This window comes from Macaca mulatta, chromosome 6 (genome assembly GCF_049350105.2).
Source record: "Macaca mulatta isolate MMU2019108-1 chromosome 6, T2T-MMU8v2.0, whole genome shotgun sequence".
NCBI classification, from domain to species: Eukaryota; Metazoa; Chordata; class Mammalia; order Primates; family Cercopithecidae; genus Macaca; species Macaca mulatta.
This window is the reverse complement of record NC_133411.1, coordinates 18,671,406-18,693,552: the sequence shown is the minus strand read 5'-3', so window position 1 is coordinate 18,693,552 and position 22,147 is coordinate 18,671,406. Positions and strand designations below refer to the sequence as shown.

The following is a 22,147-nucleotide window of genomic DNA, read 5'->3' as shown; positions in this document are numbered from 1 at the left end:
TTCCACTAAAGTATGTTCGTAACTCCACTGCTAGGTCCTAGAAAACAATATATGAGCTGAAATACTGCACAGCCTTCTGACAAAGCTTTTGTTCTTCCCTATCGCCTCCTGCTGCTAGACAAAGAAAGTTGGAGCTCCAGCCACTGTTTTGGACCCTAAAGACAGAAACCAACACTGTAGAAGGAAGAGCTGAGAGATGAGTCTGAAACCTTTTTAACATATATTTAATGTTTTTGTATTGATGTATAATCATTTTATATATTTTGGGGGTACATGTGATATTTTGATACTTGTCTACAATGTGTAATGATAAAATCAGGGTATTTGGGATATCCGAAATCTGGAAACTCGATCACACCCCTCAACTGCCAGATTAGCCCTAGAACCCATTTCTGGAATTTAATATAAGAAGAGTTAACCTTTTCTCTCACGTAAGCCATTATAGTTTTAGGTTTTCTGTTCTATGCAGCAAAATCTAAATCTAACAGAGTGTAGATTTCTCAAAACCACTCTTCAAACACCAAAAACTTCAGGTTAAAATATTTCAGTACATTTGACGATACAATATTCATGCGACCGCTTCGCCTACGATCATCTCTCAAATAAACTTTTCTCAATGACCAGTATTCGGAGCATAGGATTACTTAAAAACGCCAAGTCTGCTCACTGACTTCTCCACATAAATTATATACTCATGCTGTAAAAAATAAATAGTAACAAAAAATTAGGCTGATTGTTAATAGTTATCATAAAGTCAATGCAGAACATTTCAGAAAAGAATAGATAAGTTCATCAAAGAACACACTTCTTATGAAGTGCAAAGTTTTTATAAAGAACAAAGTGACCTTTTAAAGCCAAGTGGAATATGCCTCAAATTAAAACCAGGGCCTGGTGCGGTGGCTCACGCCTATCACCCCAGCACTTTGGGAGGCCGAGGCAGGCAGATCACTTGAGGTCAGGTTGAGACCAGCCTGGCCAGCATGGTGAAATCCCATCTCTACTTAAAAAAACATACAAAAATTAGCTGGGCGTGGTGGGGCATGACTGTAACCCCTGCTACTCGAGAGGCTGAGTCATGAGAATTGCTTGAACCCAAGAGGCGGAGGTTACAGTGAACTGAGATCACACTACTGCACTCCAGCTTGGAAGACAGACTAAGACTCCAGTCTTTTTTTTTTTTTTTTTTTTTTTTTGAGACGGAGTCTCGCTCTGTCGCCCAAGCTGGAGTGCAGTGGCCGATCTCAGCTCACTGCAAGCTCCGCCTCCCGGGTTCACGCCATTCTCCTGCCTCAGCCTCCCGAGTAGCTGGGACTACAGGCGCCCGCCACCTCGCCCGGCTAGTTTTTTGTATTTTTCAGTAGAGACAGGGTTTCACTGTGTTAGCCAGGATGGTCTCGATCTCCTGACCTCGTGATCCGCCCGTCTCGGCCTCCCAAAGGGCTGGGATTACAGGCTTGAGCCACCGTGCCTGGTGGACTCCAGTCTTAAAAACAAAAAGAAGAAAAAAAATTAAAATCAATGGTGTACCTCAGTATAGGCGGACAAAACAGCACTAGCAAGAAGGGTGTCAGCAATAGGTAAAAATAAAAGGAAATCCTTAAAACACATTAGAATGAGAAGCCTTACAAATGGTCAAGAAAAAGACTTAGGTCAAGTTGTGGGTTGAAGAAAAATTAATAAAGTCAGAAGACAGAAAGATAGAGAAATGTTACTACAGACAAAAGAATCATTTATAGAAAAAATAGAGTCTAAATTGAAGTTTTAAAAAAGGTAAAAAGGTTGTGGTCACTTATTAAAATCTAGAGGTCTTCTTTTTTGTAGTGATTTTAGGTAGGGTTAAAAAAAAGTGTATGCCAGGAAAATGACTTAGCATTGACTGAATGTGACTGGAAAAGCCTCATGGTTGAACAGTAACTGCATCTGGCTTCTGAAATTCCTCACCAGTTAATCACACCCATCCAGACTTTTTTGCTGGCCCCGAAGCTCAGGAGGGATCTACCCCACAGAAGGCCCTGAATGTTGCAATCCAAGGAGATAAAAATCCTGACTTGCTGCTACAGGCATCCCCAAGACAGGAGCAGATGGCTTCTTGTTTTGACCAAATTTGCTTCTGGATGAAAGCAAGAAGGCTGCAGGAAGACTCACATTTACTGCACCCCACACAGGACAGGCCCACCATCAATGCAAGGCCAGCAACAGGGATGGTTCCTGCGTTGGGCCCTGCAGGCACAGGGTAAGGGGGTCTGAGCTCACAAGGGCCATGAAAGTGTAAAAGTTTGAGATCTCAGAAAATAAAATAGTGCCACCGAAATACAAAAAAGAAGACCTCTAGATTTTAGTAAGTGTTTGTCTATAGTAATACTTATGCCAATTAGTTTCTACAACGCAACACATATATAATTTTGCAAACTACAATTAATTGGGGATGGGAGTGTTTGTTGATGGTCACTATGACATGGAGCAGGGCCTCCATACTTAAAGGATGCTACAGCCCGTGGTACAGTGGTACAAAGAGAAGAAGGAAATCAAGGAGCCTTAGAATAGGCGCACCACATGTAAACGTGCTTTTTAAACTATCAACAAGCACAATGGCAGTGTGGTACATATTTTTTAAGATATTATGGTGTTGACTCATTCTGTGCCATCTTGTAGGCACCCAGAAATATGCATGTTTTAGGACACGGTGTTATAGTATGGGCTGGAAATCATTCACATTCTACAGGGGGCATCATTCAGAGTTTAAAAGAATACTGAAGTGTCTTGAGACTGGTTAACCCTCAAATGTATGCAATGAGAATGTCCAATCTTTGGATAAACATTGAACTGTCTCATGTAATGATTATTAAACAACAGCATACCCAAGAGTCATGTCCAATTGGGGCTGAAACAGATATTTTAACTACGAAAGTCTTATCCAGCACATAGTGGCAGCGCATGCTGAAAAAAATTCTTTTATTGTCAACTATGACACAACAGTTTTCACATCAAATGAATACATCCAGCTACCAACAGAGGCTACTCCAGATAACGGACATTAGGTATCAACTAGGTCCTTTAATTTCAACAGTTTACAAGCACTGGGTTAAATTTAAGTGTGAGCCAAGGGACTGTCCCATTTAGAGCTGAAGTGAGAATTCTGACAGTATGACTGACTACAAGTAACCCTTGAAAGGTATTTACTAGAAAATTGAATAGCATGAAACCATCTGCCCACTATCCCAGATCTGGAATATTCGAGTGTTTGAATGGAAATGATGATAAGCAACTGAGAACAAGACAGAGAGAAGAGGGATGACCCTGGGCTATGGCCAGTCTACGCATAAGACGACTCCATGGTGGCCTGGGATGCAAACAGAATCACAATTTTTCTGGTCACCAATGTCCTTTTCCGGGAAAGGGGGAGGCACTGCTGAAGAGAGACCACAAAAATGCTAAATATTTTCTCGTCCTCTGTAGTGCATTTATCCTCTGATTCTCATAACATAAAATGTACTGATTTTTTAAGTTAAAGATGCAACATAAATGTACATACGAAGCGCCAGCACACGGATACGAACACACTTCATTCCTGTCGCTGTCTCACACTGAAAGAGATGCAATTTCTTAAATCTAGCTGAGGGGTTATGTACTGAAAGGCAGGCCTAAGTGCTGGCCCGGGAACTTTATAGGCCACATCAAAGTTGATCCCCAACCACTGGCACCTTTTGAAGAAGCAGCATTTGTGGTTAGAGGCACAACTTCAGATCGATCCCAAAGTCGGAAAATACACAGAAACTACATTCATTGAGCAGTCTGGTATTCAACCGATTTCTTTCGTAATTGAATGAAGGCATAATAACACTGATGGTTTCCCATCCTCTAAACCAGATGAAAACACAGTAACATAGTTGTTGGCCTGTATGAAGTCAGGATCCACGTCCTTTATAGAACCTACAGGTTATTTTCTCAGCCTCTGGTTACCTGGATAAAAAGCTCTGAGATCCAGTGACCTATACTTTACATGTTCAGAACTTTAAGAATCCAATAGTCAGAAATCCAGATGACATTTAAAAGATAAACCTTGCTTTCAGAAATCCAAATGGCATTTATCTATTTATTTCTTTATTTAGAAACAGGGTCTGGCTCTGTCGCCCAGGCTGGAGTGCAACAGTGCAATCTCGGCTCACTGCAGCCTCTGCCTCCCAGACACAAGCAATCCTCCCACCTCAGCTTTCGGAGTAGCTGGGACTACAGGCGTGCTACCATGCCCAGCTAATTTTTGTATTTTTTTGTAGACACAGGATTTCGCCACGTTACCCAGGCTGGTCTTGAACTCCTGTACTCGGGCAATCCACCGGCCTCAGCCTCACAAAATGCTGGGATTACAGGTGCAAGCCACTGCAATGGCCCAATGACTTTTATAAGGTGACACAAGCTAACTGATGGAAGGCAGGGTGATCCTCAGTGGTCATGGCCAAAGCCTTCAGAACCCCAGAGGCTAAGAGGGAGCAAGCATGCTCTTTTCAAAAAGACGTTCCACAGAACGATTTGTAAAGCAAACTGGGAAAATGGGCAATTAGAGAATGAGGTCCTTCCAGATTTCTTCAAGTTACAAATATCCCAAGAAGCCTGCATCTAGTCACAGAGATGTGAGTTGACACAAAACACAGCACTATTCATTCCTCTACTCATGAGTTGTATTTAACAAAGTTCAGCCAGTTTTCAGGGCAGCCACATCTCCCGCAGTCTAGAGTCTCCCCCTTTCCAGAGGTCTTTTATTTGTTTGTTTGTTTGTTTATTGAGATGCAGTCTCGCCCTGTCACCCAGGATGGAGTGTAATGGTGTGATCTTGGCTCAATGCAACCTCTGTCTCCCAGGTTCAAGCGATTCTCCTGCCTCAGTGTCCCGAGTAGCTGGGATGACAGGCGCGCGCCACCATGCCCAGCTAATTTTTTTTCTTTTTGTATCTTTAGTAGAGACAGGGTTTCACCATGTTGGCCAGGCTGGTCTCGAACTCCTGACCTCATGATCCACCCACATTGGCCTCTCAAAGTGTTGGGATTACAGGCGTGAGCCACTGCACCCAGCCAGGTCTTTAATTTTACAAGGAGTGTTGGGTTCTTGTCAAGACAGTCTCAACCGTCTTTTAAAGAGGTCAAGCCCACCCCACAGCTGGGACAAGTTGTGGCTGTTGTTTCTGGCTGAAAGACTTCCTCCAAATACCCTAGAGAAGCCTTCTCCAATAATTATAGAAGATTCTAGAAAACATCTAACCGTGTTTTGTTGTTGTTGTTGTTGTTGTTTCCTGGAATTCTCTTGATTTTTTTTTCTCTATCCACACGTTGATATTATTTGACTCACTAGTAGTAATGCACTAGTGTCCCCTAGTTTTACGTTTGGACTCCATGGAAGCCAGCATACAAGCTCAGGCATTATACAGACTTGGTTCTGAATCCTGGGGCTTCTGCTAATCCTTGAGTTATCCTGAGCAATGTATTTATTCACTGTGACCTCAATTTCTTCTTCTATCTTTCTTTTATCCCTTTCTCCATTTTTCCTTTGGCCACTCCAGCAATTTTTCTCTGTATGTTTTTGTTTTTTTAAAAAGTGAGCCAAACAGCAAAAACTGAGATTTTCTGCCTAGAGAAAAAAAGGTAACTTTCTACACAGAGCCTACTAATTTGTAAAGGCCTATAAAATTTACTATCATTAATCTCATATTAAATTGCTGAGGTAAGAGTATTTTTAAAAAGAAATTAACCATGGAAACAAAGTGGTATTGATAGATTTGGTCTCCTGAATACAATTATATCATATATTTGGCATTTAGATTTAGCATTTATAAGATGTCTGTTGCAATATCAACAATTATAACATAAAGCTCCATCTTCAGAATGGGAGAAAGCAAAAATAATTTTAAATATAAATTACTTGACAGTCACTACAGGGAAAAAAAAGTCCCACTTCAACAGTGAAGTTTAAGTACATTTTTTAAAACTATAATTATAGTATCAGCCGGGCATGGTGGCTCACATCTGTAATCCTAACACTTTGGGAGGCCAAGGTGGGTGGATCCCAAGGTCAAGAGATTGAGACCAGCCTGGCCAAACTGGTGAAACCCCGTCTCTACTACAAATACAAAAATTAGCCGGGCATGGTAGCATGCGTCTGTAGTCCCAGCTACTCAGGAGGCTGAGGCAGGAGAATCGCTTGAACCCGGGAGGCGGAGGTTGCAGTGAGCTGAGATCGCACCACTGCACTCCAGCCTGGCAACAGAACGAGACTCCGTCTCAAAAAAAAAAAAAAAAAAACAAACTATAATTACAGTATTTTTGATATACATAAACACAAACATATATTCAATGCCTTCCCTCCTATCAAGTCCCATGGCTAAAAGAGAACTCTTAAGTCTGACGATGTACAGAATGGCAGTGTGCTTGTGGGCCACACTCAGGCTCTCTGTCACGAGCTCCCTCACCCCTAAAATGCAGAGTTGTAAACGATGACTCCCGGGATTCCTCTGGTCGTGCCCAGTGTCAGATCCTCAACTTAGTAGAGTTTACTAACTAGAAGCTAGGCCCCTAGACACTCATGCATCAGGGATCCTTAAGGAATCTGTTTTCCTGATACTGGAAAACACTATTATGTTTTATTTATGTTTGAGGTTTGATATCATTGTTACCTATATACACAAAACAAATCAAACAAAAAGTGACACCACAGAGAATCCAGTCTGATGTTAAACTAGATCACTTATAAGCAGATTCCGTTACAGTGGCATGGACTAATTTACTTGTCTGAAAAAGCACACATGGTGTTAAAGCCACCTTTCACTTCATTATTGTGTCCTCCAGATTCTGAGAATGTACAATGCATATAATCTTATCAAGAAGGTATACAAAGGAAATATTTTCATGTATAGACTTTTACCAAATTAAAAGTTCCCTTCCAATATTTAAGAACCTAAAATATCAATTAGAAAACTTCAACCCTATCTGATAGTTTACAATGTAAGGATATATTTGCAAAAAGTTATCTTTATCCAGTTTCACATAGTAAACTTATTTTACTTATTGCACTTGAAAAGTTACACACGATGAACATTCTGGCAAGAGCTGCAGTGCTTTGCAGGGACACAGCAGTGCTTTGTTTTCTGCTGGCAGTGGACAAGCATTCGGTGAGAACCAAGGTGCAGGGTGTTAAGGAGACAGACAGACACAGGGCCTGCAGGCATAAAGCTTTCATGACAGACTCGGAAGGGAAATGGTTAGAGTCACACATAAAATAAGACAAGTTCGGCCGGGTGCGGTGGCTCAAGCCTGTAATCTCAGCACTTTGGGAGGCCAAGAAAGGCGGATCACGAGGTCAGGAGATCAAGACCATCCTGGCTAACACTGTGAAACCCCGTCTCTACTAAAAAAATACAAAAATACAAAAAAAAAAAAAACCTAGCCGGGCGTGGTGGTGGGCAACTGGTCCCAGCTACTCGGGAGGCTGAGGCAGGAAAATGGCGTAAACCCGGGAGGCGGAGCTTGCAGTGAGCTGAGATCCGGCCACTGCACTCCAGCTTGGGTGACAGAGCGAGACTCCGTCTCAAAAAAAAAAAAAAAAAAGACAAGTTCACCAACAATGAGATCATATGGTAAGACACAGTCCACAAACAAGTAAAACAAATTCACAAATAAAATAATGACCATGTGTTGTGAATGCTATAAGGAAACAGAGATCTAGATTAGAACAGGGAGAATGGCAGGAACAGCCATCCCTTATGGGGGCATTACTCTGTGCCCAGCCAGTCCTCACCCTCTGCTAATTCAGAGTGCAAGGCAGACATCAGTAGTGTCAAGTTAGACACAGGAAACTGAAGTTAAGAAGGTTGGAGGGGGCCGGGCGCGGTGGTTCATGACTGTAACCCGAGCACTTTGGGAGGCTGAGGCACGCAAATCACCTGAGGTCAGGACCTCGAAACTAGCCTGGCCAACGTGGCAAAACCCTGTCCCTACTAAAAACACAAAAATCAGCTGGGTGTGGTGGTGGTACACACCACGCCTGTAGTCCAAGCTACTCAGGACGCTGAGGCACGAGAACTGCTTGAACCCAGGAGGTGGAGGTTGCAGTAAGTCCAAGATCGCAGCCCTGCACTCCAACCTGGGAGACAGAATGAGACTCCCGCTCCAAAAAAAAAAAAAAAAAAAAAAAAAAAAGCAAGCATTTAAGTCTCAGCGGCTTTATCATGATGCCCTTTTGTCACCTACCATGTTAGCATGTCGACTTGCTGGAGGCAACAGACTACAGGTGTTCCGGAATGTTCCCTTTCCCTTTACACACATGATCTGGTTTCATACCCAGATTTTCAGAAAGGCACAGACTTACAGGGATGAGAGCGCTTAAAAAACATTTTACAAGCACATGTTCACTTATTTAAAGACATGTCCTCCCTGCCCCCACACACAAATAAATCTTTTTAGAAGGAAAAAAAATGCTTACGATTACCTTCTTTTTTTTTTAAACTGAGGTGACTTTTTTTTCCTAGACTTAATTCGACTCCTCAAGCACATTAGCAAGCAGAGCAAAGATGTACTGTTACAAATAACAACCTTTTCTGTTGTTTAAAGTTATAACACAAAGCATTACAGATACTTTAAATAGATTATTAATAAGCACAATGACATAACAATTGCACTTATGATCATTTAATCCCCCTTAAATTAAGAAGCCCTGACTTGAACATTTATAAAGAGATAAAATTATGCTACTCTAATTGTAGATACGTGTCATTATAAATTTGTCCAAACTCATAGAAGGTACAACACCAAGAGGGAACCCTAATGTAAACAAAGGACTTTGGGTGACAATGATGTGTCAATGCAAGTTTATCAATTGTGACAGATGTACTCTGCTGGGGGATGTTGATAATGAGGGAAACTACGCATGGGCGGGGGCAAGACTTGTATGGGAAACCTCTGTACCTTCCACTCGATTTTGTGTGAACGTGAAACTGATCTAAAAAATAAAGTTGAACAAAAAAGAGAAATAAAGCCACAGGACCATTCTCAACCACACTCATCACAGGTATATATACACAAAAACTTCTACTGTTTCTTGCATTTTAATAACAACGGAGTCATTGATCAAATTTAAAAGAAAACAGGAGTTACACATTCACCGTGGTTGAGAGTAATTGCTAAAACTATTAATGGTGCATCAAAGAACTCCTTCCTAGTCGAAGGAGGGGCATGAAAGGAGAGCATGATTTCACTCCTTTCTCAGCCAATCAAGAAAGCATACAGAATAGACGTGAATGAGAGAGGTGTTTTAGAGATATTCATTCACCCTTAAAATGTGGGACACTCGCATTTTGTAGAGACACAGTGCAGTTCAGTATCTCAGTTGAGAGTCCCCTCCCACCCCCATTTAATTAAACGCTGAAGTTTGTGTTTCAGAAAGCCCTGAGTTTGCGTGCCAGCTCCATGTACTTGTTTTGCAGCCTTGTTCTTAAATCCTGCAGCTCTTGGTTGGAGCTTCTATTTTGTTCCTGTGAACTGTCCCCACAGGCCTGACTCCCACAGAGCGCAGCTGAAGGGACAAGAGGAGAGGACATCAAGGGATACCCATGGTGGCACACACTGGCTCACTCCAGTTCCTGCACAGATCTACGAAAGCTTCAGGGCCTCGTTCACTCCCAGCAAATGCAGCAAATATACAGCACTTAAAGAAGTCACAGAAATATTACTCAAACTGGAAGCAAAACATTTTTTTTTGTTGTTTACTGATATGCTTCCAGCAAATGAGAGAAATGCAACATGCACTAAGATGTTCTGGGTCACACTGGCTACGTAACCTGTTATTTATTTCTCTGTGCCACAGTTTCTTCATTTGTACAATGGGATAATAAAAGAATCCACCTCATCTAGCTGCTGTATTTTACAATGTCCATCTTTGGGCCGGGCACAGTGGTTCACTCCTGTAATCCCAACACTTTGGAAGACTGAAGCAGGTGGATCACTTGAGGCCTGGAGTTCAAGACCACCCTGGCCAACATGGCGAAACCCCATCTCTACTAAAAACACAAAAATTAGCTGGGCCTGGTGGTACATGTCTATAGTCCCAGCTACTCAGGAGGCTGAGGCACAAGAATCACTGGAATGTGGGAGGCGGGAGTTGCAGTGAGGTAAGATCACATCACTGCACTCCAGCCTGGGCAACAGAGCAAAACTCTGCCTCAAGAAGAAAAAAAAAAAAAAAAAAGTAAAATGTCAATCTGTGCAAAGCTTAGAATGCGGCCTGCCTGGCACGTGGTAAGCACTAGACAAGCCTGTGCTCAACAGACTAAAAGGTGTTATTTTGTAATGTTATAATTAAAAGAGACTACTAAATATTTTTAAATGCCATTGAAAAAATAAATCTTGGCCTAGTTTTGCCTTCTCTGTAACGATGGTTTTGTTTCCAACTTAAGATCAAAATCACAACAATTTTGTCTTTTTGTTTAGTAGGTGTCTTAGTCCATTCCTGCTGCCTAACAAAATACCTTAGATCGGGTAATTTATAAAGAATCGATACTTATTTCTCACAGTTCTGTAGGTTGGGAAGTCTATGATCAAGGACAAAAGGGGACTAGGGCACTCCCTTCAACCTTTTTTATTTACTTTTTGTTTTTCAAAATATATGGAACACTTCACAAATTTGCACTGTCATTCTTGCACAGCAGCCATGTTCATCTCTCTGTGGTTCCAATTTTAGTATATGTGCTGATGCAGTTAGCACATTATTTCTCTTTTTTTAAAGAGTCAGAGCCTCACTCTGTTTTTTATTTGATTATTTTATTAAGGAGTCTCACTCTGTCACCCAGGCTGGAGTATAATGGCGCAATCTTGGCTCACTTCAACCTCCACCTCCCAGATTCAAGTGATTCTCCTGCCTCAGCCTCCTGAGGAGCTGCGATCACAGGTGCACGCCACCACACCCAGTTATTTTTTTGTACTTTTCAGTAGAGACAGGATTTCACTATGTTGGCCAGGCTGGTTTCCAACTTCTGACCTCAGGTGATCTGCCTACATTGGCCTCTCAAAGTGCTGGGATTACAGGCGTGAGCCACCACGCCCGGCCAGAGCTTCACTCTGTGGCCCAGAATGGAGTGCAGTGGCATGATCATGGCTCACCCCAGCTTCAAACTCCTGGGCTCCAACCTGTTTCTTTTATTTATTTTTTTGTTTTTATTTTTATTTTTTTCCCAACATGTTTTATAAGAGCACTAATCCCATTAGCGAGGGTGGAACAATCATGACCTCAGCGTTTCCCAAAAGGCCTCAGCTGTTACTCAATACTATCACACTGGGCATTAGGTTCCAACACAGGAATTTTGGTGGAACACATATATTCAAACCACAGCATAGGATCACTTTAAACTTACAATTCTATAAACAGTTCTGACTACAAAACTAGACGAATGAAGAGAAGAAGCAACACCTCCATGCTACCGGGATAAAATTTCCAAAGACCTCACTACAATAGTTACCAACAAAGAGGATTTTGAATTAGTACAAATTCACAGATTTTGGGGGTAATCCAGACTAAAAGAGTTTTACTTCACTAATTTAAGCCTGTGTTTTCAAATGAAGGGCAGTATCACATGCAAATACAACACATATATCCAAATTCCTAACTGGGTCCTAAGTAGGATTGGCTTTACTTTGCAAGGCTCTAGAAGAAAGATAGCCAAAGTTGTATTACAAGATTGACAGCCTACGCTTTTAAAACACATCCTGACATTGACACGAAGACCCCCAGGGTGAGTGTGGGGTCAACAGTTATCACCAAAAATATGGCCTTCTGTTCCATGTACTAACACATTGATCTGTTTTATTTAGATCCTGAGTTTAGTGACCTCAAGAATTATTTACCATAGTGAACAGGGAAAATTTCCATATTTGCCAAGGCTTTCTTTAAGAAAGAGCTGGGCCGGGCACAGTGGCTCACACCTGTAATCCCAGCACTTTAGGAGGCCAAGGTGGGAAGATCACGAGGTCATGATATCGAGACCATCCTGGCTAACACGGTGAAACCCCGCCTCTACTAAAAACATAAAAAATTAGCCAGGCATGGTGGTGGGCGCCTGTAGTTGCAGCTACTCGGAAGGCTGAGGCAGGAGAATCACTTGAACCCGGGAGGCGGAGCTTGCAGTGAGCTGAGATCCGGCCACTGTACTCCAGCCTGGGCGACAGAGCGAGACTCCGTCTCAAAAAAAAAAAAAAAATTTACTGAAGATAACCAAAGTTGAACAGAAAACAGGTGATTAATAACTGACACTCAAAAAGAACATTCCACATATTCTTTGAAAACGCATGGAGTCATATCAATATTTAAATACAGTTCACTATGAGTCATGTTTAAATAGTCATATAACTGATGCCATACATCAGATATTTATCAGAAACTATGAACCATTCGTGGTGCTGGAAAATAAGATGACAAACTAGGGAAGAGATGGCAGGAGATGAAGAGGAAAAGTAGGTCAGGTTCAGATTTGGAACGAATGCGGTGATGCTTCAGTACATTCAGATGAGACTATTTGGAGATCAGACGAGCATTTTTATCCCAGCTTCCGTGGGTTCCGCAGAGCACTTGCATCAAATGCTAGACACACAATACTAAAGGTTTCTCCTCACTGTTCTGAAGCTTGACGTTATCTCCCTTAACACTCAACTACAGGTTTCATCAAATAAACATCAAATTATTTCCAAGATAAACATCAGTAGGTGTTAGTTGAAAGGAAGGGGAGGGAGGCTCAGCTTCTTCATTTCTTTGAAGCTTTATTTTGGTTTCAATAAAAAACAACTCAGATGGCCAGCTATGTAGACTGAACTGACTGAACAGTGACCACTTTTCCCGCATAAGACAGCTGACATAAGGAAGACAACCAAATGAATCTGGAAGATTTCGAAGAAAACATCCAGTGCTTTACTGAAAAAAAGAGAGCAGTTTAAACAGAAAAAAATATATATTAATAGAAAGGCACCTAGACAAACAAGTCACAAACCAAATAAAGTGTCAATAGGAGTGCCAATCAAATTGTATATATCCATCCAAAAGAGAGAAGGTGACTGAGAACAAGAATCCCCCAAATAAGCATTTATGTAATTAAAGAGCCTCTTAACATACGTTGTGTTTCATACGTGCTTGGTGAACACTGATAACTACAGGTAATCTTATTTTAGAAAGCAATGTCAAGGGGCCAGACACAGTGCCTCATGCCTGTAATTCCAGCACTTTTGGAGGCCGAGTTGGGTGAATCACCTGAGGTCAGGAATTCAAGACAAGCCTGGCCAACATGGTGAAACTCTTGTCTCTACTAAAAATACAAAAATCAGCCAGGCGTGGTGGTGCATTCCTGTAGTCCCAGCTACTCGGGAGACTGAGGCAGGAGAATCACTTGAACCCGAGAGATGGAGGTTGCAGTGAGCCACTGCACTACAGCCTGGGTGGCAGAGCGAGACTCCATCACAAAAAAAAAAAAAAAAAAAGAAAGCAATGTCAGGGGACACTCACCTAGCAAGAATCAGATTACAGAACCTGTTTAAGCATCTTATTTCCAGAGACCTGTAATGTGTGCAAGCGCAACCATAGATTTAGGCAGTTTTCTTTCTTCAAAATGAGTCATACCCAAGTCACTAATGTTAAGAATGGGTTTTCAGTCTGTGCTTTAATCCAGAAAAGCATTCTGGGTGAGCTCAGTGAGAGTTCTTTGGGTCCTTCATTAGATAGCCTTATCACCTTTCTTTTGTTTTGTTTTGTTTTGAGACAGAGTCTCACTCTGTCGCCCAGGCTGGAGTGCAGTGGCGCAATCTCGGCTCCCTGCAGGCGCCTGCCACCAAGCCCGGCTAATTTTTTGTGTTTTTAGTAGAGACGGGGTTTCACGTGTTAGCCAGGATGGTCTCGATCTCCTGACCTCGTGATCCACCCGCCTCCGCCTCCCAAAGTGCTGGGATTACAGGCTTGAGCCACCACACCCGGCCCCTTATCACCTTTCTTTACAATACCTCCATCAAGAATTCTTGGTTGTTTACTACCCCGTGGGGTGGTAGATTTCATTAGCTTTCAAAGTATACAGAAAAATCTCAGCTTTTGAAAATTCCAGAGGAATGACACAGTAGCACAAGCAGCTTTTTAAATATACAGAATTGTGATTTATTTACATCAAGACTGCCTATTAAGAATTTTTTTCTGAAGATTAGAGGATACCAAGAAAACTACTAAAAACATTTTTTTCCCTTAAGATATGGGTCTAGTTAAGAGTGCATTGCTCACCGTATTTGAACCACTCAACTTTCAGATATCAGGGTCTTCATATCTTTAATTCCTATTATTAAAATATTTCTGGGTTTTTTTTTCCCAACAATAACATGAAAAACTCTTAGGACCTGCTCTCAGGACATATTCAGTAGCCATCTAACTACACCGGAGATAATATCAACAAGGAGTGAACATTTTACCAATCAAGAAACTAACTCTCGGCTGAGCGTGGTGGCTCACGCCTGTAATCCCAGCACTTTGGGAGGTGGAGGCGGGTGGATCACCTAAGGTCAGGAGTTCGAGACCAGTCTGACCAACATGGTGAAACCTCGTCTCTACTAAAAATACAAAAAATTAGCCGGGTGTGGTGGCGGGCACCTGTAATCCTAGCTACTCCAGAGGCTGAGACGGGAGAATTGCTTGAACCCGGGAGGCAGAGGCTGCAGTGAGCCAAGATCACACCATTGCACTCTAGCCTGGGCAACAAGAGTGAAACTCCGTCTCAAAAAAAAAAAAGAAAAGAAACTCGCTCTCTGGATAACCTGCCCAAGATCCCTACAAATGTAAATACTGGTTTAAATACATGTAATAAAAAATCATTTTTGCTTTTCTTCCCCAAGGTAGTATAGTCTTAAAGACTAAACGCAAGGATGGGGGTGTCCAGTCTTTTGGCTTCCCTGGGCCACATTGGAAAAAGAAGAATTGTCTTGGGCCACACATAAAATACACTAACAATAGCTAATGAGCTAAAAAGGAAAAAAAAAAAAAAAAGTCTCATGTTTTAAGAACGTTTACAAACTGGTGTTGGGCCACATTCAAAGTAGTCCTGGGCAGAGGACTGTACAATCTTGGACTAAAGCAGTGATTCACAAAGAGCAATTACTCTGGGTCAAGTAGTGTCTGAAGGTCTAGGAAAACAAAAATCAGGCAGGGTTCCTACATCCAAGGAGTTTCCCTATGGGGTCATGAGAAACAATCATCAAGTTCAGATGGTGGGTAGTATAAATCAGGCTGGAGGGGGAAGGCTAGAAGAATGATAAAATACTAGTTACCAGTCCTGCCCTATGTTTGTTAACAGATTTCATTTCAAAAAACATCATGGTCAAGAGTCCAGCTACCTAGGTAGGCTATTTGCAACTCAAGAGAAAGGAGCACTTTTGAGCAAAAGTAACATCTACATCTGAATAGGGGTGTAAGGAAACGTAATGCCTATGAAAAACATAAATAGCAGGCCAGGCACAGTGGCTCACGCCTGTAATCCTAGCACTTTGGGAGGCCAAGGCGGGCTCACCACGAGGTCATGAGATCGAGACCATCCTGGCTAACATGGTGAAACCCCATCTCTACTACAAATACAAAATATTAGCCGGGCGTGGTGGCGGGCGCCTGTAGTCCCAGCTACTTGGGAGGCTGAGGCGGGAGAATGGCATGAACCTGGGAGGCGGAGCTTTCAGTGAGCCAAGATCGTGCCACTGCACTCTAGTCTGGGCGACAGAGCGAGACTCGTCTCAAAAAAAGAAAAAGAAAAAGAAAAACATAAATAGCAGATGGGAGCAACAGCAATTCTTCCTGTTTCTCAAGCTGAGTGGCCCATGTTAATGCAGTTAGCCTGCCAGGTGAGAGAGCTCCAGCGGGAGACACCTCCCCAAGGAGTCAGACAGTAACTACAAACACTGTTCAAGAGCTAAAGCATATTCTTACTGTGTTTTAAGAACTAGCTATTCTTGGAAATATTTTCCTTCAGTTTCTAATCTCCAAATACCTTCTTTTCGATGGAAATTTAAGATGTGTAAATCTCTTATCTGTCTAGTGATTAAGACCTTTGAACTAAATGTAATCGATGCCGAATTCTTCCATATTCTCTACACTGATATTTACATACTTTAAATAACAGCCAATTGAACTGGAATATCTCACATGGCTTAGTCAGGCAAAAGAAGTGGATGGAGGGACAGACTGAAGAAAAAGAATATAATTGATCCGAGTAGTAAACTTAATGACTCTCTGCTGTATCTCTACCACCTGTATCTACAGACCAACATTTGCCTCGCTGTAATTACTGATTCCTTTGTTTGCTTTCACCCATCGTAGGCTACTTAAAGGAGCTGCGTCTCCCAACTTCATCAATAAACAAACGTGAATTCTGCAATATTTTAATGTGGTTTGTATGTTCCCATGTCGCATTCATAGGGTAGAAAAACCTCATGTCAGCTATTCATTTGTATACAAAAAAAACAAGTTTTCAACATATTCTTAGCATGTTGAAGCCACTTGAACCACTTTGACAAAGTTTTACCCGAGAAATACATGAACAGATGCCACTGATCTTTCATTTGAAGAACAAATTCATCACAAAAGCAATTATTTGTACCTTTTAACTATATATATATATTTTTTTACTTACGGCTTCAAATGTGTAAGTGTGTATCTTGCTCGTCCAATCCAATAACATATTTATAGAGCAGAAATAGAAGAATCTTCATACAGTTGAAGTATGATGTGTGCCTGCAGTAGCAGAAAACTGACACCCACACGGAACATTGCCTAAAGTTGAGAAGTGGTAGAATCTAAACATCTACCAATCACTCCTTCGGTTTGTTTGTATTTTCCAGTTTTGCTTTTTTGTTTGTTTGGTTTTTTTTTTGTTTTTTGTTTTGAGACTGAGTCTCACTCCGTCGCGCAGGCTGGAGTGCAGTGGTGCGATCTCAGCTCACTACAACCTCCACCTCCCTGGGTTGAAGCAATTCTCCTGCCTCAGCCTCCCGAAGAGCTGGGACAATAGGCGTACGCCACCATACCCAGCTAATTTTTTTGTATTTTTAGTAGAGACGGGGTTTCATCATGTTAGCCAGGTTGGTGTCGAACTCCTGAACTCAGGCAATCCATCTGCCTCAGCCTCCCCAAGTGCTGAGATTACAAGCGTGAGCCACTGTGCCCAGCCTGCATTTTCCAGCTTTAAAACCAAAATGACACCATCACTATCACTAGCAAATCACATCAGAAGGTTTAAAAAAAAAAAAAAAAGAAAATATCATCTACTTGGAAATACACATCAAAAGGCATATCAGTCACCCAGTTACTCATCTGTGTCATAAATTGCTGTTCAACCATCGATACTGTGTCATTCCAGCTAAGTACACAACCTACAAGATGAGCCAAGGCTTCCAAACAAAACATATGGTACGGTCTGTGAGAAATCAGGAGGCAGTATGGTGCATTAGAAACATTAAGATAAAAAATGAATTGCAAAGAACTATCACTGCCCTTCCCATTCTACTACCCGCCTTAAATCACACTGACATGGCCCTCTGGACTAGATGACCCACAGCCAGCCCCTTCAGCTCTTACCCAGGGAGTATCTGCTGTATGTTAGGGGAGGAACACGAAGAAGGGGAAGGAGATAAAGGAGTCTCAGTTGAAGAGGATGCCACTGGCTAGTTCATTTAAAATGAGACAATTTTCAGACCAAGTATTGATTTAATAAAGTGCCAAGTGTTCATGGCATAGATTATATCGATGGTATGAGAATGTCTTATACTTCAACCCAGTTCACAGGTATAGACAATAAAGACCCCTACCATCACCTCAACTACAACTACAGTTTTAATATGCAAAGCAGAAGCCTATGAAAATGAAAATTTTGCAAATAAAGGATCAACATCCAGAAATGTTTTAGAATGAGTAAACTGTATGGCTAGAACTAGACATGCTTACGGGAACCCTGCATTATTATTTAACTACAGGTTACTTTAGAAATCAATTTCATACCATTGTGAAAAGTTACAAATTTTTTTTATTTAATAAGAATTCCATCAATAAGAATCAGCTAAAGAAAACTAGACACTGATCTGAGGAAAGATCTCAAGATGGACACAAAAATATCTCTCTAATAATCCTATTTAAAACTAAGGCCGATGGCACTCAGAAATGAGACAGCAGAAGGTGAATGTTGACCATCTAAGAGGTAAGTGACATGTAAGAGGAGGGGAAATAAATCACAAATGATGTCTTAGTTGTGCCCCTACCTCCTCCTCCAAAAAAAGAAAAAGAAAAATCCACTGTGGTATTTGCCAAACGTTCATTACAAGCTGGTTCCTAGATGTGAGAGTAAAGAAAAGGACAGCATTCTGAAATGTGCCTTATTTGCACAGCGTGATGTCACATGGCCATGAAACATGCCTTTCCACGTATCCAGCCCTTTACTGGACCACAGGTTCAGTTAGGTGCTAGAAAGTGACATCCAAAGATGAACAAAGCAAGGTCCTAACCTCGCAGAACTCACAATGCAGAGTAAGTAGTCACAGCACAGAATTAGGGCTAAATTCATTTTTACTTCGTTAGGTTTATAATTGACTAATGTGTAAAGATTTCAAGCCACCTGCTTCTCTAGGGGCCTGATATTCGCAACTTCACAAAGGCTGTTACTAAAATGCACTCAGTTAAGTTGTTCAATAATGATTGATCCAAAGCAGACCAACAGCATTCAATAACCTGGAGGGACATCCTCAGCTTTCACTCATCGTGTTGTGTTTCTGAAAAGTTCCCACAATGTAATACTATTTGTCTCCCTCAAATAATACACAGTTTCATTTTTCATTTCAGACTCTACCTTGGAAGGACGCTCAGATGCATGAGCCATCAGTACTCATTACTTGTAATGTCTCAGGGCTTTAGGACAATTACTACTAAGGTTATTGCCTGGAAACAGAATAATTACTCTAACTGGAGTTCATCAGCTACTCGTCTTCATAGTTGTGCTTACTGATGAGGTGAAATTTTGGCCCATTTATGGAAGTCATCTCAGCTGCCAAAGGCGATGTTCAGAAGACACATGCTCTCCATGAACATAATGTCCTGGAGACAGCCTTCAACACTGAACAGACATGGGGTGCTTGGTATGGATCAGAAACTGTTATAGGGCACCGTTATGGGTCCACAAAACAGACACATCCCTGCCTCCTGGAAGTTTTAATCTAGAGGAGCAGAGACATTACATAATCTCATCAATTCTGGTAAATGCAGGAACAAAAATGCCCAGCGCCAGAAGGTGTGGGAGCATCTTTGCAAGAGTGACATTTAAGCTGAGACTTGAACTAAGAGTAACTTCAACAGTGAGGAAAAGAATATTCCAGCCAGAAGAAACAGTGGGCACAAGCTTGGAGCCCTGGGAGACCTGAGAGGCTATTGGCATGGCTGAAGAGGGTGGGTGAGAGAGTGTGTAGGTACGGAGGTAAGAGAGGAAAATAGAAGGTGAACATGCTGAGAGTTTGCGTTTCATTCCAGGTGTAATGGAGAGTTAGGTCTAAAATCTTATGCAGAGGAATGTCATGCTTGGATTTAGGAGAGTATTCGGGCAGTGATCCAGGAGAGGAGAGAAGCTTCTACTAGATTCAAGGCTTCAAGTAGAGGGAAATGGACATATGTGAGTTTCACTACCCAAGAAGGAGGCCATATGGGGAATTCCAGGAGACAAGCCTACTTTTCTGGTATGATTGGAAGAAGGCGCTGTCTACCAGGAAAGTGAGTGCTAAAGGTCCTCCCTGACATTGAGTTGAAAATAGACATTGTATAAATGTTAAGAGTTAAAATGTTTAAATTCTACAATAATTTACATCCTATGCTTTATGTAGAAAACCATTCACCAGTGAAAGTTTTTATAAAAGACATTAAACAGCATCAAGTTTCAATTATTTTTAAGGCCAGTGGTTTGTTTATCTAGTGTAGTAAAATTAAATTGTTATTCCCAATTTCACTGGGGATTCATGAGGCAATATTTGTATTGCCATAGTTAACGTGATGTGACCTTAAATTTGAGCCAGGAAAGCAATCACTGAATTAATTGACAGGGTACGCCTAAAAGTCGTCAAATGTTTTAAAAAGACCCTCTCTGGCTGGGCGCAGTGGCCTGTAATCCCAGCACTTTGGGAGGCCAAGGCGGGTGGATCACTTGAGGTCAGGAGTTGGAGACCAGCCTGGCCAACATGATGAAACCCCATCTCCCCTAAAACAAAAGACAAAAATTAGCCGGGCATGGTGGCGCACACCTGTAATCCCAGCTCCTCGGGAGGCTGAGGCAGGAGAATCGCTTGAACTCGGGAGGCAGAGGTTGCAGTCAGCTGAGATCGCACCACTGCACTGCAGCCTGCGTCACAGAGCAAGCCCATCTCAAATAATAAAAAAATAAAATAAAATAAAATAAAAATAAAAAAGACCCTCTCAAAAGGGCTAAGTATAGACATACCCACATCCACACTTGTTGAGAATGCCCCTCCAAAGAATCCCTGTAACTATCACTACTTGTTTTATTGCTTGGAAAGGCCCCAAAATTCATTAGCCTTGGTTTCTATGGTCATGGAGGATTTCCATGATTCCTGACACACACTTCCTTTTCCTCAGTGTCCCACTGATTCATAAACTTTCTGTCAAAACCCCCACCACTCTCCCTCTACTTGCTTCTATTCAAGCCTCTGCCTTCTGTCTTCAACCCCAAGTCTCTATCCAGTAAAATCTGTTCCACCATTAAGAGTCTGTCTGATGAATCCTTAACAGAAAGCACAGATGCTAGAACAGGATTTTCAAGTGGTCTAGGCATCTGGTCAACTCTTTTGTCTAGAACAAAAAGGGCTCTCTACCATTGCCACTATGGGTAGGAGATTTTAAAATAAGCTTCCCCAGGATCATTCCATTCTGATTTAGAAAACTCAAGTCTGGGCCAGGTTGGTGGCTCACGCCTGTAATCCCAGCACTTTGGAGTTTAAGACCAGCCTGGCCAAGATGGTGAAATCCCATCTCTACTAAAAATACAAAAAAATTAGCCAAACGTGGTGGCACACACCTATAATCCCAGCTACTTGGGAGGTTGAGCAGAGAACTGCTTGAACCTGGGAGGCAGAGGTTGCAGTGAGCCAGGATAGTGCCACTGCACTCCAGCCTGGGTGACAGAGCAAGACTCCGTCACAAAAAAAAAAAAAAAAAAAAAAAAAACCAACCCTACCAACATGTTGATCTTGGACTTCCAGCCTCCAGAACTATGAAAAAATATATTTTGGTTAAGTTATCCCATCTGTTATTTTGTTATGGCCGCCTGAGTAGAGACAGGAACAGAGCACTGGTGCCTCCCCAACTTGTGTTAATGCGGGTACATCCTCCCAGCCTCTCCCAGCCTTCCCTTCCTCTTCTCCTGCTCTGTGCTTTCGTCCCCTGAACACACAATGAGGAGGCAACAGAGGGGCTCAGAAACAAGAGGTCACTGACTGCTGACCTAGAGCAATGCGGTTTTGCTTCCTGTATTGTACTTACCAAAAATTCTGCCCACATAAGGGGAATCTGAACACTTCTTGGAGCAGAAAGGAAGGGCTTTCTTTCCCCTACCCTCAGCCAGGAGCAAGGCTGCACAATTACTATGCTCAAACGTCCCCAAATACAGCCATTTCTTCCTTTTTGGAAGGGCTTTCAAACCTTATTTAACAAGACGCACCACTGCTCACAGGTGCCTTTTCCTCTCTCAAGCCTGGAACTGTGTAATTAGCTAGTGAGGTAGTTAAATGTGTTATCAGAACCAGATTTAAATGGAAATGTGTCCCCAGCCAATTAAACCTCACACTAACCACAGTGCATGTTAGCATCCTCAAACATTTGGTTCTATCTGTTGGATGCTTTCTCTACCTGGTAAACTATGCAAACAACTGCTAACAGGTCAGGGCTTGCTCATTTGCCACGCTTTGTGATATCCTGAGTTTTGTTTTTTTTTTTTTTAATAGGTATACATCTCTGAAATCTCACCCCCTTCCAACAGGAAGCACACTCAACTCAAAACTGGCTTGGGTTTCCTCCACCCCCCTTAGAAACAGCAGTAACATTTTTTGCTGCATTACATCAT

At 41.9% G+C, this 22,147-nt stretch overlaps 1 protein-coding gene and 1 non-coding gene across 2 annotated transcripts in view; both read right to left on the bottom strand.

Annotated features, from left to right (window-relative positions):
- Nucleotides 1-22,147, bottom strand: part of BASP1 (brain abundant membrane attached signal protein 1) — a 59,824-nt gene that overhangs the window by 25,359 nt on the left and 12,318 nt on the right. The window lies entirely within an intron of this gene.
- Nucleotides 10,639-10,743, bottom strand: LOC114679118 (U6 spliceosomal RNA). The gene has a single exon (XR_003730798.2). It is a non-coding gene; the product is annotated as a U6 spliceosomal RNA (small nuclear RNA).